We start from the raw sequence: 17,022 nt of genomic DNA on the forward strand, positions 1-17,022 counted from the left end.
ACTGAGAACCAATGCCCTGTACATAAGTCAGGCTTGTGTTTAGAGTAGGGGGTAGAAGTTAGAACTTTTTGACTTTTCTGTTTCCACCTCTGCCATTCTCTTCTGGGGTAGCCTTCTGTAAAACCTAACTTCTATGTCTCAAGCCACCTACCTGTAAAATGGGTATAAAAATGCCCCACGCTCAGGGAATGAAAATTCAGGATTCTAAGGTGCATTGCAACCCTCTGATAAGAGGCACTGCAGTAGGGCAAAATGTTGGCATTAACACAAGTGCTAACTGTGATGGTGGCTTTGTGATTTGAACATGCATTCATTGGGAACTAAACTAAATTCTCAAACTCATCTCTCACAAGTCATAACACTTCAGTTAAATAGTAATTTTTGGTGATAATGCTGACTGGGCAGGATTCCAGCTGCTCACCTAGAGGAGAAAAGTCACAGTGTCAATTCCCAGATGTACATTAAAACTTATCCAACGCTGGAATTTCTCATTGCTCTTTGCTCAAGACTCCTGTAGCCTTTGACAATCACTTCAAGTAAAACACAATTCCCTTCAGATCTTGGGTCAAGATAGACAATTAGGGAAATATCTTAGCTGCCAACCTCATAATTGCTATTAGCTCAGCTGAGACAGGCACCCAATGCCTCCTTTGGACTCATATTCCTGTCTTCTCTACAACACCATTGAAGAATTCTCTTTGTTGTCCTCTTTCATGTTTTGTTTCTGTTTGTATGTAGTAAGTTGCTTATTATTTAGGCTGTTTAGGCATGTTTAGAGCAATTGTATAAATACCATTTAGTCTTTGGATTTGCAACCTCTTTCATGGACTTCCATCTGCTCATTTCATACGCATTTAGGGCTGGCCCTGGCTACCCTTGTATTTAAACAGCTGGATGAGACTCCCTTTGGAGTCCATCATGGCTGGTTCTTAGCTAGTCTCTGTTCAGGCACTAAATCTCTTCAAGGGGCCTAGTGTATCGTTTGTGCAGTAATCTTAGCTCCCGTGGGCCTGGGGAGCAAAATACCAACATTAAGAATCAAGTATTTTATCCTTGATCTGTGTATTTTGTTTATAATCAGTGGAAGAGTTTACCCCTAAGCATTTAGGGCCAATGCAGAATGGATGTTATTGACTCAGTGCTACGAAGGTCAATAGGGATGCATTTGCTTATACCAGGTCTGTTTTTGGCCTTGAATGTTCCATTCTAGAAAGGTATGCTGCACCCAAATGTATGTGCTGTAACATGGCAAGTGGTAATGTCATATGTAATCTATTATAAGATGAATGGCATGTTGAGAAATGATTCAAGTTGGCTTATGTACAGGACACTAATTCTCCAGCAATGCTCTGTACATGCCAACTGAAACAGTATGCCCCCATTAGAACTCCATACAGACACACACACACATACATATATATTTCTCTAATAGCAATGATTGAGGTGCAGGGTGTTTCCTGGGGATTAATGACTGGCTGGGATTCATAGCCTGAAGCTGAGCCGAGGGCTATCAACTTCTACCAGCTGGTCATTAATCCACAGGAAATGACCTGTGCCTTGATCATTATTAATTAATTGAAATTTTCCCTGCTACTAGAATTCAATTACATTTTCTTAAGCTCTCAATAATTATTAACCTTGCATATAAAATAATTGTTTATAATGAAACACATAACCCTTAGCGATGTGGAGGGTTTAATGTTAATAATCTTGCAACCGTGTATAGTTTATCAAGATGAAGAGCTGCGTTAACTTCCAGAGTTCGGTTTGTAAACTGAAGTTCTGTTTCTGAGTTCAGCAGACTTGTACTATCAAAGTGAGCGTTTCATCCTTCTCCTTTCACAGCCCAGTGTTCCCTCACCAATGATATTTCAGTGATAAAGCTGTATACAGTGCTATGCAGACTGTGACTTTTTTATGTATCCTTTTAAAAGTACAGGTTGCAACCTCTTCCATTGACTCCTGGGAGTGGATGAATAATAAAGAAAGGCATAGGAAATGTCAGAGGAAGGTGCATCCGGGGAGTGTATTTGTCCATCCCTTTCAGGAAGTGACAATCTAGTCCTCTATCATGTCAGTCGGTTTAAACCCATTTGATGTGGCCAGTTTCCTCCAATTCATGGCTGTGTAAGTAGAGCACTGATAGGCGTGCCTCTTCTAGGTTTCAAAGCCCCTTCTAGGAAAAAAATTTGCCATCATTCTACCATTTCCTGCTATTGTTCTACCTCAAGCTGAAAAAGCTCTGTCTGTAACTGGGAAAAGGCTGGATCCTGGACCTCTTCATTTCCTTTGTCACCTGAATTATTGCCAGAGTGAGAGGGAGGGGACATAATAAACTGTAATATCTTTATTGATAATGGAATTTTACAAAAGGATATTAAACCTGACAGCCAACTGAATGACAACAATTTGAATATTTCTTTCCATTCATGGAACTGTCGAACATAGAGGGTTACAAAACAGATTTGGAGAAAATGTTGGTATCTTTTAGGTGGTAATGTAACACGTCAGGGTTTAAGGTTATTCCAGTAGCAAACTTGTCAAGACAAATATCTGAAACCCCAACACTTCTCATTCTAATTCTGCTTAGCAGATTGAAAGCACTGATGCACTGCTATGCTTCTGGCAGCCTGTGTGTCTATTACATATTGTAAGAGAAGTACATGCTATCATGTTACATAGCAAAAAGGTAAACCTCCATTCCCCACACCAGAGAGAGAGTAGAATCTCCATTTCAGGCCTGCCCTTGTTGTAATGCCAGTTTAAATGGAGACGTTTCATACAGTGTTGTAGCCGGGATATTAGAGAGACAAGGTGGGTGAGGTGTGATATCTTTTATTGGACCAACTTCTGTTGGTGAGAGAGACAAGCTTTTGTGCTTACATAGAGCTCTTCTTCAAGGTCTGGGAAACATACACAGAGTGTCACAGCAAAATACAAGGTGGAATAGATTATTTAGCATAAGAAGTTAATGCATACTTCTAGGGACCATTCATGGTGAAGTGGCTCATTAACGCTCCTCCAGTCATAGGGGGGAAAGTAAGGGGGGAGAAAGGCAGCCAAGGGACAGGATGGTGGGGCTCAGTGGGTTACAGATTGTTCTAATAAGCCATAAATCCAGTGTCTGTATTCAGTCCATGATTTTTAGTGTTTAGCAAAGTTATGAATTTAAGCTCCCAGGCTTGTCTTTTGAAAATGTTGTGCATGTTTCCTTTGGGGATGATGACTGATAGGTCATATATAGAATGATCGCTTTGTGAAAAGTGTACATTTCATACACTTTATCCCAGCACAGGCATTTAAGCAAGCAAAGGACAGTGAATAAATGTCCATGTGACTATAGTGTTAATAAAATAATCGGAGTTTGGAATCGAACCTGAACTTTCTTAAAGTTTGGGTTTACTCAGAAGGGTCAGTTTGGTACAGGCCATTATAGAAATAAGGGCCAAATGCAAATTTACGCAACGTTTGGGTATATTGGGATCCAAGATTTTGGTTAGGGCCTATCCCTAAGAGTCAGTAAAAATTCTCAGGATTAATACCTTAAAAATTAAAAACAAATAAACAAAAACAACCTCACTAGCTAAAATTTAAATAAACTGTCAAAAGTGAGATGCCAGCCCAGACCTCCAGAGGTGAAATGCATATCCAAACCAGATGTCCAAATGTCACAAGGTTTGGAGGTCTGGTTTGGATAAGCAGCCAAAAGTTTAGACACTCATCCAAAGTTCATGACAATTTATATGAAACTCCTTTGATCTGAAAATCAAGTTAAAAATTTCAGTAGGGCTGTGGCTTGCAAGATTTCAAATACTCTCTAGTTCTGGCAGGCCACACTGAAATACAGTGAGAACAGCCTTTTTCAGTGGTTATATTTCATTTTTTTTCTACTTTTAGTCCTGATTGAAATTCAAATACACTTTAATTCAAGCTTTTGCTGAAGTTTCAGAATTATTGTTATTTTAAGCTAATTCACTTATCCCTAATTAGTAAACACAATTTATAAGGCTCTCGAAGTAGTGAATATCTTGATGTTAGTCTCCATTTTCTCTTCATAATGGTTAAATGTGAAGAACAGAAACCCTTTGTCATTTTCCTCTTTTGATTTTTCTTTGTTGCAGGGCATAAACATCGGTTGCTTTACCTACTAAGCTTTAAAATTTCTGTGGGTATTCGGGTCGTTTAACATTTTAAAAGGAGAATTGTGGTGTAGTTCAATATTATAGGTTAATGGTAGAAAGGTAACTTCTAGTTTTGTTAGAGAAATACAAAAGGAAAATGTTCATAGTGGTATCCTGATAAAGCTCTTATCTAAACTAGCCAGCAGGGAGCAGTATCTTTCTTGGCTTCAATTTTGATGTTCAGGATATTTGCTGTCTGTGCTGTAGATCACTTTTTCTTTTGTCAGCCACTTTGCGAACTCTTGGGAACAGACATCCTCACCAACAAATTGTCATTGTGAAAAACGGATTCCATGTTGGCACATCAGCAGAACAGATGGGGATTCAAAACAGAACAAAAGAAAAAAAATTTAGGAAAAAGTTGGCATTGTATTACTTTTTATTCATAGATTTGCTCTGTGCCTTGCTATCAAGAACACTTAGTGGCTTTATAAATTCAGCTACGAAAATCTACATTTAGGCCCCAGTTCTGCCAGTCTCTCAGGCACGTGTCTAACTTTGAGCATGTGAGTAGTCTCATTGGCTTAAATAAGAGTACTCACTTGCTTAAATACCTTGTTGAACCAGTAGGTCCTTGCTCTCAGTTTCTGGACTCTTTGGGATCAGTGGCAGGTTTCCCTGTTTGTGGATCCAGTCCCAGGAGAACTTAGGGTGCAGAAATGAAGAAATTATTATTATTTTTTTTTTAAAAAGCAAAATAGAATTTTCTAACCCAAATAAAAAGTGAATGTTAAGATTTGATTTTGGGTTTTTTTTTTATCTGACTGAGTTCATCCATGCTTAACCTTAAAGGGACACCCACTTAAAATTCGTTTGTTTTAACATATAGTTAAATAGTTTGTTTTAACATATTATTGTTGTAAGTGACAACTAAAATTAATATAAATGAAATTTTTATGAAACAAATCCTCCTTTTCCCCCATTTGTTTACTTTGTATGTTTGACATTGCATTTTGTATGGGCTCTTTCACTGTTTCTCCTCTGTAGTCAGGTCAGTCATTTCCTCCTGTTTGTGTGGACCTTTAAAAATTGACAAAGGGACCCAGGGGCAAAGGTAGTGACTGAAACACCATTAATTCATTTTTTTGGAATAGACTAGATTTCAAGATGATTATAATGCTATGAGTTTTTGCTTTTTTATATTTTCTAGTTTCTTTTTAGCAATTTTTGATAATTTAATTCTCATTAATAGCAACTTTTTGTAACTTATATTTGTGATCTATATTAAATCAACATAGAAGAAATCGACCCCATCTTCTCAAATTCTCTCATCCTTTTTTCTTCTATTCTCTTCTCACTTTCTTCTTTCATTTTATATTTCCCTCTTTTCTTGTTTTTTTCCCTTCCTAGCCGCTGAACTTTTCTTGTTTTTACTTTCATTCTCTTTGCACTTCCATTTCCCCCTTTTGTTTTTGCTTTCTCATTTTTATTAAGTCTTTCTCCCGTTCGTGTTTTCCTTCCTCAGTCACTTTTTCTCTGCCTCTCCAGTCAGTGCTACACTTCCTTTGTTCCTTTATCTCATTCAAATTTTAAAGGCTACCTTCTTTGTCAAAGGTTCACTTGTTTCTGTCCATTAAGAAGCCATGGGAGGGAGCGGAGGGGCAGGAAACTGAAGTTCCCCACGTAGAATTTCCAGGTAGTTAGCCATTGGATGGGATGTTTTTTGCTGTTTTCCTTATTTGTGTGTTTGTTTATTTGGAGATGGGGTAATGGGACAGGTGAATTCTGGGAATCTGCAAGAAAGGGGATTCTTTAGTGCTGCTGGCCCTTCTACACTGCTCTTCTGCTCCCTCTTCCACTTGTAGGAGGTAGGGATGGGTTGAGAAATCTCTGCAGGGGAGGGAAATATTAAAGCAGTAGCTCTCAACCTTTCCAGATATGGTACCCCTTTCAGGAGTCTGATTTGTCCTGTGTACCCCCAAGTTTCACCTCACTTAAAAACTACTTGCTTACAAAATCAGACATCAAAATACAAAACTGTCATAGCACACTATTAGTGAAAAAATGCTTACTTTCTCATTTTTACCACATACTTGTAAAATAAATCAATTGGAATATAAATATTGTACTTATATTTCAGAATATAGAACAGTATAAACAAGTCATTGTCTGTATGAAATTTTAGTTTGTATTGACTTTACTAGTGCATTTTATGTAGCCTGTTGTAAAACTAGGCAAATATCTAGATGAGTTGATGTAACCCCTGGAAGACCTCTGTGTATCCGTAGGGGTATACGTACCACTGGTTGAGAACTGCTGTGTTAGAGGATCCAGATCGAGGTGTCTGTGCAGGAGGGGAAAAGATACATTAGGAGCTGGCACAGAAGAGACACAGAACTCTGAGTCTCTGGGGCCTCAGTGGGAGAAGAGGAAAGACACTATTGGGGAGGGATTACTGCAGGGAACAGGAGAAAATTTGGAGTGGGCTCCTCAGGGAAAAGTTTGGGCTGAGTTCTGTGTTCGGAAATACCTTCCATATTACGGGTGCTACTAGAAATAAATAATAATGAATAAAAAATCTTTGAGAAGTTGTGTTGAGGAAAGAAGTAGCAAGGGGTAGCAAGGTATTATAAGCCAGAGGCACCGACTTCCTGAGTTCCCGGGGTGGTGCTTGACCCCTGCTCTGCCCCAGGCCATGCCCCCACTCCACCCCTTCCCCCAATCCCCCACCCTTGCCCCGCCTCTTCCTGCCCCTGCATCTACCCCTCTCCTCCCCTGCTAGCATCTCCTGCACACCGCTGAACAACTGATCGCGGGCACGAGGCGCTGGGGGGGAGGGGGAGGAGCTGATCCACGGGGCCGCCAGTGGGTGCTGAGCACCGACTATTTTTTTTTCCCCGTGGGTGCTCCAGCCCCGGAGCACCCACGGAGTCGGCGCCGATGCTCTAGCAGTTTACAAAAAAGCTCACTCTCAAGAGAGGGGTCTAGTTGTTTGGGTGAACCAGGTTCAGAGGCAGGAACCTGCTAGCATTCTCTGAAGAAGTTAGGCCTGCCTATCGCACTGTCTGGGGAAAGGTAGGACATTAAGTAGGATAGGCATGTTGGTTTAAAATCCTTTTTATCTTTATTCCTACTGTTAAAATAAACAATACTTTGGATATACCAAACCAAATACCATTTGGCATATCAGAGGAGGCCCTCTGATAGTTTTATAATTGAATCTTTTACATGCGCATACCACTCTCTAAAGGGGTGGAGTGTCCATGAACAGCTTTGCCCTCACACGAGCAGCCTGTGTAGGCATATTGGGGGAAGCCCGTTTCTTGTATTATGGAATGCGAGTCAGAGGGCCTGTGTTCTCTGGAGGGCCTGTTATTTATGGGATACTAGGAAAACAGGGTTTAATAAAGTTGCATTGGTTCAACTTAACCTGCATTCAGCGGCTGAGCTGTGAGTTCTCTGCAGAGCAGCAGCTGGCAGTTTGAACCGTGGAACTTGGTCTGAAGGCCCCAGGAGCCCTGGATTTTGCAGACACAAACCTAGCGCAGTGGTGGACCCAGTGGAAAGAGGAGTCTGAGCAGTACGGGGAGGAGGACGACATGCAGGAGGATGACAACAAGAGGAGAGCCAAACTGTTGTTTTATCCTGTTGGGAAACAAGGCAGAGAGATCTGCATCACTCTGAAACGCACCATTGCCACAAACCTTGCAGCAGGCCTAGGAGCCCTGGGGACCTATTGCTCCCCAAAGCAGAATGAAATGGTGGAGCACCACAGGTGTTTCACTAGAGACCAATGAGAAGAGAAGAGAATTGTTAGAGCCAATGCAAAGATCTCTGTGTTACAGCCTCACACACCCTGGCTGCTACATGCAATTTCAGGGACTTCACAGACTCCCTATCTTGGGACAGGCTAATCTACAGCACTTGGTACGGGGTGAAAGTAACTTAAAGGACTTACTGGTACGCTGGAGTCCTGAGCAGGGGGCGTGGCCTTTAAATACCCCGGTCCTTTAAATCAAGAATTAAAGGCCCCGGGGCTCCGGCTGCAGCTGGGAGCCCCGGGCCCTTTAAATCACCCCTGGAGCAACCAGCTGCAAAAGAAGCTGGGAGCCCCGGGGCTCAGGGGCGATTTAAAGGGCGCAGGGCTCCGGCTGCTGCTACCTCAGCAGAGCTCTGGGCCCTTTAAATCGCTGACGGAGCCCTGCCACCGCTACCCCGGGGCTCTGGCAGTGGGGCTCGGTAGGTGATTTAAAGGGCCTGGGGCTCCGGGCACTGCAGGAAGCCCCGGGCGCTTTAAATCACCAGCTTGGGAAAGCCAGTCCAGTTGGGCATGGCATATCAGCTTACTTTCACCTCTGACTTGGTACCACCACCAGCGGGAGCAGCTTCTGGGAAGGCGATATATTTGTGTCTGCATCTCTAATTTTCACTCCATGCATCTGAAGAAGTGGGGTTTTTACTCACGAAAGCTTATGCTCAAATAAATCTGTTAGTCTTTAAGGTGCCACCGGACTCCTTGTTGTTTTTGAAATTAGACAGATGCTTACACATGGGGCGTGTAGTGGGAGCCTCAAGGGAAAGGTGCAAGTCCTAAGAGGCACCACAAAACCAGAAGTGCGTGCAGTAGACAACTGCAAAGGGGAGCAGGTGGCCAGGGTTCCATAACCATAGTGAGATGCATTTACCGTGGGAGACAGCATGAGCAGGTAAAGGAGACGTGTTCTGCACTAGGACAGCATTGTAAAGAATCTGGGAAGTTAAACCATTTTAGCAGTGTGTGCAAGAGCAGAGGAAGGCCTCTTAAAGATTGAGTCAGACTTGTGCAAGGTGGGAAGGGCACATCAGACAGCAGTGATGACATCATGACTCTCTCGTTGAGTCTGAGTGTTTAGCAGGTTCAGGCTATTGGGAGAGGAAAGCAACACAGGGCAGTGCCAACCTCTATGCATATAACAGTGGTAATGGGGAAATGCCATGTGCAATTTCAGCTGGATAGGAGGGCCTCCTATAATGTGATTTCTCTGGGTGAATTGGATTAGAAAACACCCATTACAAAGAGCAGTAGCAATCTAATAATGTACAATGAGAGCATAATGCAGTCTATAGGAAAATGTGACCTCATAGTACCTCACCTGAAAAGTTGTCCACGATCCACTGCTCACAATTGATGACATCTTGCCAGAACAGTCCAAAGCCAGAATCTTTATGGTCTGTGATGTGAGGACAGGTATTGGCACAAAAGCCTGGATAAAGAGTCTAGCATGCTGACAACTTAGATGGCACGTATGCCAATGTGCAAAAGCCCTGCACTAGAGGAGTTCCAGAGAAGACTCACCCAAGTGCTGGAAGGACTGTCTGTGACCTATCCATAACTTTTACTAAAATATGCATGACAAAATGGGGAGCTTCAGGCTCCCCACACCATCCAGGGGGCCTGAATCGGAGGTGCAGGGTCCCCCCATGGCAGGTGGCTCCAAGCTCGGAGTACCGCCACCTATGGTGCTCAAAGCCCCCAGGTTCCCCCTCTGCCCACGGTGGCTCTCTGCTCCAGGGCATCCTGGCTACCACACAGTAGCTCGCCCGGCCGCCCATGGTGGCACCGTGCTCCAAGGCGCCTGTGGCAGCTGGAAGCTGCAGGGCGGCCCCGCTGTCCGCAGTGGCCAGGAGCTGCAGAGCACCCCCCTGCCCGTGGTGGCTGGGAGTTCCCAGGAGCCCTGCTGCCTACGGCGGCCAGGAGTTCAGGTCTTCCTGCCACTGGGAGCTCCGGGCACCCCTGCTTCCCCCCCTGCAGTGGCCTGGGAGCTGTAGGTTACCCTTGCTGCCCTCTGTGGCTGGGAGCTTGGGCCCCCGCAGTTCCAAGAGGTGCCGGGGGACCCTAAATCTCCCAGGTGCCAGGGGCTCAAGTTACAGAGGTGTCTGGAAGTCACTGATTCCGTAACTTCTGTGACCTCTGTGACAAAATCGTAGCCCTAGTTATGATACAGAAGCTGAACAAGACCCATGACAAGAACTATAAGCTTTTCTACAGTGATGCAGGAACAAGAACATAAAACTGAACCTAGACAAAATACAACTCAAACAGCATTAGATGACACACATTGGATGTCTGCTCACAGCAGAGGGACCAAAAGTAGATCCCAACAAGATCAAGGCAGTCAGAGACATGCCAGCTTCAATGGATGTGAAAGAAGTACAGCACTTCATAGGAATAATTATTTTCTGTCCAAGTTCTATCCACACCTGTGATGGAACCATACATCAGCTCTCAAGAAAGGATGCTGAGTGGCACTGGACAGGTCCCAACAGCAAGCATTTGATACACTGAAACAAATGATAATGGATGCCCCTGTCCTGATGTATTACCAGCAGGAGAGCCACTGACACTCCAGTGTGATGCATTGGAGAAAGGACTGGGAGTAGTGCTTTTCCAGGAGCAGCCTGTCACTTATGCCAGCAGAGCCCTGTCAGAGACTGAACAGGGCACATCTAAATAGAAAAAGAACTTCTGGCTATGGTATCTGGAGTGAAGCGATTCCATTTGTACACCTATGGCCACCCAGTAATAGTGCAGTCAGGCTACAAACCTCTAGAGACATTCATGGCAAAGCCCCTTCTTAGTGCTCCAAAGAGATTTCAGCATATGTTGATGCACCTACGGTGCTACCAGGTAGAGATCAGATACTGGCCAGGACTATTCGTGGTGTTAACTAACACCCTGAGCAGGGTGTATGGACCCAGCACCAACGAGTTGCGGGAAGGGGATCAGGGTGTTGAATCCATGAACATGCTGCACTATTGCCCAGTTTCAGCAGTGAAACTGATGAAAATCAAGGAGGCTACGGAAAAGGATATTGCAGGATATTGAACCAGTATGGTGGCCAGAAGGCAGAAGCCAAGCACCAGTAGGAGCAGAACCATATTTTCAAATCAAAGATGAGCTGAGTGTGCAGAATGGAATCCTATTTTGAGGAGAGAGAGCTGTTGTCCCTGCCTCATTATGTAGCGATGTCTTGCAAAAAATACATGACTCACACCAGGGCATTGCTAGCTGTCTGAGACAGGCTTGTTTACTGGCTGGGCATGAATACACAGCTCCATTTGTTGATAGAACTGTGTTACACCTGCTGGTCATGCCACATGAGCTGCTCACCCGACCATGGGAAAAGGTGGGAAAAGACTTATTTACCTTCAGTGAAAAGCAATGCTTGATTATGGTGGACTGCTGTGCACATTTTTGGGAGATCGATGCTCTAACTGGTACAAGAAGCAAGTCAATGTTTAGCAAATTCAAGGCCCACTTTGTGACAGATGACATTCCGGACACTATACTCACTGACAATGCACCCCAATTTATTGGATGGGGTGGGGGAATTAAGAAGAATTCAAGGAATGTGTGTGCAAATAGGAGTTTTATCACCACATCTTCTCCTCAGCATACCCACAGAGTAATGGTGTTAGGTGGAACTAGTAAAAACAGCTAAGAGACTGTTAACAAGGCTGTTTCTTGTGGTTTGGACCTTTCATTAGCATTTTTGGCATATGGGAATACCCCATTACGGGGTTGCCAAAATAGTCCAGTGCAGGCACTGGTGGGATGAAGAACCAAAACCCTGCTACCAGTGAGGGGAGACCTGTTGTAGCCAAGCAAATGGAGATACTGTTGAGAGATGGCCAACAATCAGAGAAAGCAAGCACAAGAGCACGACATGTCAGCCAACGGCTTGCTGGCCTTGGAGACCTGCACTCCTGTGAGGATCCAGCCATTAGAGAGACACCATAAAGAGTGGACTGAAGGAGTTGTGAGGGGTGCAGTTGCACCAAGGTCACAAGAGATGACTACACAAGAGGGACAAGTGATCTGAAGGAACAGGAGGCACTTATGAGTCAGCAGACAACATCCAGAGAGAGCCTACAGAGATACAGAACTCATCACAGAATGGAGAGACAGAGACCTTCTGGAGGCCAACCCCACAGGGAGGGAGGAGACTCCACAGATAATTTACTGGAGTCTGAGATAAACAGACAGGTCACTTCAAGTGTGGTCGCCTGTTGACACCAAACTATCTCCAAGACAATGTCATCTGCTGAGTCTGTGATAACGATGAGATGCTATCTTGATTATGTTCTAGCAACCTCTGGCCGAAAGGACATGGGACGGGGGTCTAGGTATCAATTATTATTTTTCAGTGTTTATGTTAAAATGTTTGTAGAACAGGGAAGATGAACTGTGATCAGTGGAACTGGAGTCAAAGGGCCCATGTTTGCTGGAGGGATTTTTATGGACAGGATACCAGGAAAACAGGGAATGTGAGGCATTGGGCTGGAAGCAACATAGCTACATGGATGGAGCAGTGCCCACAGTTTAACAAAATTCCACTGGTTTAATTTGGCCTAATTATTCTAAACACCCTCAATGGTGAAGCACAGTTATATTACATAGGCCAAAGACAATTTTCATGTTAGCTGTTTTCCACCCTTTGGCTTCCGATTTCTTGGATACCAGCTGCATTCAGGGAAAGAAAACCTACAAATCTTCAAGATGATTTATCATGGAGTGGTTGCGAATTTGGTTTTAATTTGTTTAATTGGCATCAGTGCCCGGCACCCTTTGTGTTTTAAGTCCTTGTTATCTTAGACATTTTTTCTTTACTTTTAGAGGATGCTAATTTACATGCAGCTTGGGAGTATTTCAACAGTCTGCTAAAATGTAGCCAACACACGTTGTGCAAGATTGGAGTCACTTTCATTGTTTTTGGAAAGCAAAACATATCCTCCAGCTGCAATGGACACCCCTTGATGTCCTCTCTCATCCACATTTCTTTGTCAGACTGAATATGGTAACTGCACAAATGCTGTGAGAAAGAGGAATGAAAAATGTAATGTCTTTATTTTGAGAGACAAGGTGGGTGAGATAATATCTTGTTTTGGACTAACTTCTGTTGGTGAAAGAGGCCTTTGAGCTATACAGAGCTGTTCTTCAGCTCTGGAAAAGGTTATCAGAGGGTATGTCTACACTGCAGCTAAACACCTGCAGCTGGCCCTGTCAGCTGACTCAGGTTTGCAGCGATCCAGCTATGTGACTGTGACAGGTTGGATCACAGAAACCCCCTTGGGGCTGCCAACTGATGTGCCAAGACTACTTCTGCCCCTGCTTTCCCTGCCAGCTTGGGACTCCAGCACCCTGTCTGAGTCAGGCACCCCAGTCTGCTCCAACACAGACCCAGGGTCTGAACCATATGCCCCAAAGCTGCAGACTTAACTGAAAGCAAGTTAAGAAGTGTTCCTGTCTTTAACACTCAGATGCCCAACTCCCAATGGGGTCCAAACCCCAAATAAATCTGTTTTACCCTGTGTAAAGCTTATACAGGGTAAACTCATAAATAGTTTGCCCTCTATAACACTGATAGAGAGATATTCACAACCGCTTCCTCCCCACCCCCAAGATATTAATACATATTCTGGATTAATTAATAAGTAAAAAGTGATTTTATTAAATACAGAAAGTAGGATTTAAGTGGTTCCAAGTAGTAAGAGACAGAACAAAGTGAATTACCAAGCACAGTAAAATAGAACACGCAAGTCTATGTCTAAGAAAACTGAATACAGATAAAAACCTCACCCTTAGAGGAATTCCAATAAGCTTCCTTTTACAGACTAGTCTCCTTCTAGTCTGGGTCCAGCAATCACTCACACCCCCTGTAGTTACTATCCTTTGTTCCAGTTTCTTTCAGGTATCCTTGGGGGTGGAGAGGCTATCTCTTTAGCCAGCTGAAGACAAAATATAGGGGTCTTCCTGGGGTTTAAATAGACTTTCTCTGGTGGGTGGACACCCCTCACTCCCCCTGTGTAGAATCCCAACTACAATATGGAGTTAGGAGTCACATGGGCCAGTCACATGTCCATGCATGACTCAGAACTTACAGGTAGCAGCCATGGGTCACATGCCACCTTGAACGTCCTCAAGTAGACTTCTTATGTGGATTGGAGCATTCCAAGATCCATTGTCCCTTAAGTGCTTCTTGAATGGGCACTTAATTTGCAAATTCCTTTCTCAAGAAACTGACCAAATGCTTTACAAAGGCTACTTAAAAATCAAGCCAGTACATAGTCCATATTCATAACTTTGAATACAAAAATGATACACAAAAAAGAAGCTTACAAGAAGTGGAAGATTGGACAAATGAATAGGGAAGAGTATAAATATTGCTCGGGGATGCAGGAGTGAAATCAGGAAGGCCAAATCACACCTGGAGTTGCAGCTAGCAAGAGATGTTAAAAGTAACAAGAAGGGTTTCTTCAGGTATGTTAGCAACAAGAAGAAAGTCAAGGAAAGTGTGGGCCCCTTACTGAATGAGGGAGGCAACCTAGTGACAAAGGATGTGGAAAAAGCTAATGTACTCAATGCTTTTTTTGCCTCTGTCTTCACGAACAAGGTCAGCTCCCAGACTACTGCACTGGGCAGCACAGCATGGGGAGGAGGTGACCAGCCCTCTGTGGAGAATGAAGTGGTTCGGGAGTATTTAGAAAAGCTGGACGAGCACAAGTCCATGGGGCCAGATGCGCTGCATCCGAGAGTGCTAAAGGAGTTGGCGGATGTGATTGCAGAGCCATTGGCCATTATGTTTGAAAACTCATGGCGATTGGGGGAAGTCCCGGACGACTGGAAAAAGGCTAATGTAGTGCCCATCTTTAAAAAAGGGAAGGAGGAGGATCCTGGGAACTACAGAGCAGTCAGCCTCACCTCAGTCCCTGGAAAAATCATGGAGCAGGTCCTCAAGGAGTCAATTCTGAAGCACTTAGAGGAGAGGAAAGTGATCAGGAACAGTCAGCATGGATTCACCAAGGGCAAGTCATGCCTGACTAATCTAATTGCCTTCTATGACGAGATAACTGGCTCTGTGGATGAGGGGAAAGTGGTGGACATGTTATTCCTTGACTTTAGCAAAGCTTTTGATATGGTCTCGTACAGTATTCTTGCCAGCAAGTTAAAGAAGTATGAGCTGGAGGAATGGACTATAAGGTGGATAGAAAGCTGACTAGATTGTCGGGCTCAACGGGTAGTGATTAATGGCTCCATGTCTAGTTGGCAGCCTGTATCAAGTGGAGTGCCCCAAGGGTCGGTCCTGGGGCCGGTTTTGTTCAATATCTTCATAAATGATCTGGAGGATGGTGTGGATTGCACCCTCAGCAAGTTTGCAGATGACACTAAACTGGGAGGAGAGGTAGATATGCTGGAGGGTAGGGATAGGATACAGAGGGCCCTAGGCAAATTAGAGGATTGGGCCAAAAGAAATCTGATGAGGTTCAACAAGGACAAGTGCAGAGTCCTGCACTTAGGATGGAAGAATCCCATCCACCGCTACAGACTAGGGACCGAATGGCTAGGCAGCAGTTCTGCAGAAAAGGACCTAGGGGTTATCGTGGATGAGAAGCTGGATATGAGTCAACAGTGTGCCCTTGTTGCCAAGAAGGCCAATGGCATTTTGGGATGTATAAGTAGGGGCATTGCCAGCAGATCAAGGGACGTGATCATTCCCCTTTATTCGACATTGGTGAGGCCTCATCTGGAGTACTGTGTCCAGTTTTGGGCCCCACACTACAAGAAGGATGTGGAAAAATTGGAAAGAGTCCAGCGGAGGGCAACAAAAATGATTAGGGGTCTGGAACACATGACTTATGAGGAGAGGCTGAGGGAACTGGGATTGTTTAGTCTGCGGAAGAGAAGAATGAGGGGGGATTTGATAGCTGCTTTCAACTACCTGAAAGGGGGGTCCAAAGGGGATGGCTCCAGACTGTTCTCAGTGGTAGCAGATGACAGAACAAGGAGTAATGGTCTCAAGTTGCAGTGGGGGAGGTTTAGGTTGGATATTAGGAAAAACTTTTTCACTATGAGGGTGGTGAAACACTGGAATGCGTTACCTAGGGAGGTGGTGAAATCTCCTTCCTTAGATATTTTTAAGGTCAGGCTTGACAAAGCCCTGGCTGGGATGATTAGGTGGGGATTGGTCCTGCTTTGAGCAGGGGGTTGGACTAGATGACCTCCTGAGGTCCCTTCCAACCCTGATATTCTATGATTCTATGATTCATGCATACAAATAGGATGAATAGATTCAGTAGATCATAACCTTTACAGAGATATGTTACATGGGATATGTAGCACAAAATATATTCCAGTTATGTCATATATCTATCAGAGGGTATGTCTACATATAAGCATATTTCATTAGAGCCTTATGGGGGGCACTATCACAGTGACTGTTTAATTGTGGTGTAGATGTTTAGGCTTGGGCTCTAGCCCAGGATCCCAGAGCCCATGCTGAGCCCTGGGACCCTGTGAAGGAGGAGAGTCCTAGAGCTCAGGCTCTATCCCAAGTCCAACCGTCTAGACTGAAATTAAATAGCTCCATAGCCTGAGATCCGTGAGCCTGAGTCAGCTGGCATGGGACAGCTGGAGGTGTTTGATTGCAGTGTAGACATACCCAGAGGGTCACAGCTGAATACCAAGTGGAACAGATTGTGTAGCATAATGGGTAAACGCATGTTGCAAGAAACCATTTAAGATGAAGTGGGTAAATTACACATCTGCAGTCATAGCATAAAGAAGGGTTAGTGGGTCACAGATTGTTGTGATGAGTCATTAAACCTGTATCTCTGTTGTATCCATGATTTTTAGAGTCTAGCAGAGTTATCAATTTAAGCTCCCAGGCTCATCTTTTGAAGGTGTTGTGCAGGTTTCTTTTTGAGGACAAAGGTTGAGAAGTTAGATATGGAGTGATCACTTTATGAAAAGTGTTCACTCATGGTTGATACAGTGTTTTTTCTTTTGTCATTTTTCTGTGAGAGTTTATTCAGAAGTGTAGCAATTGCATGGTTTCACCCACCTGATTGTTGTTGGGGCATT

This window comes from Natator depressus, chromosome 11 (assembly GCF_965152275.1).
Source record: "Natator depressus isolate rNatDep1 chromosome 11, rNatDep2.hap1, whole genome shotgun sequence".
NCBI classification, from domain to species: Eukaryota; Metazoa; Chordata; order Testudines; family Cheloniidae; genus Natator; species Natator depressus.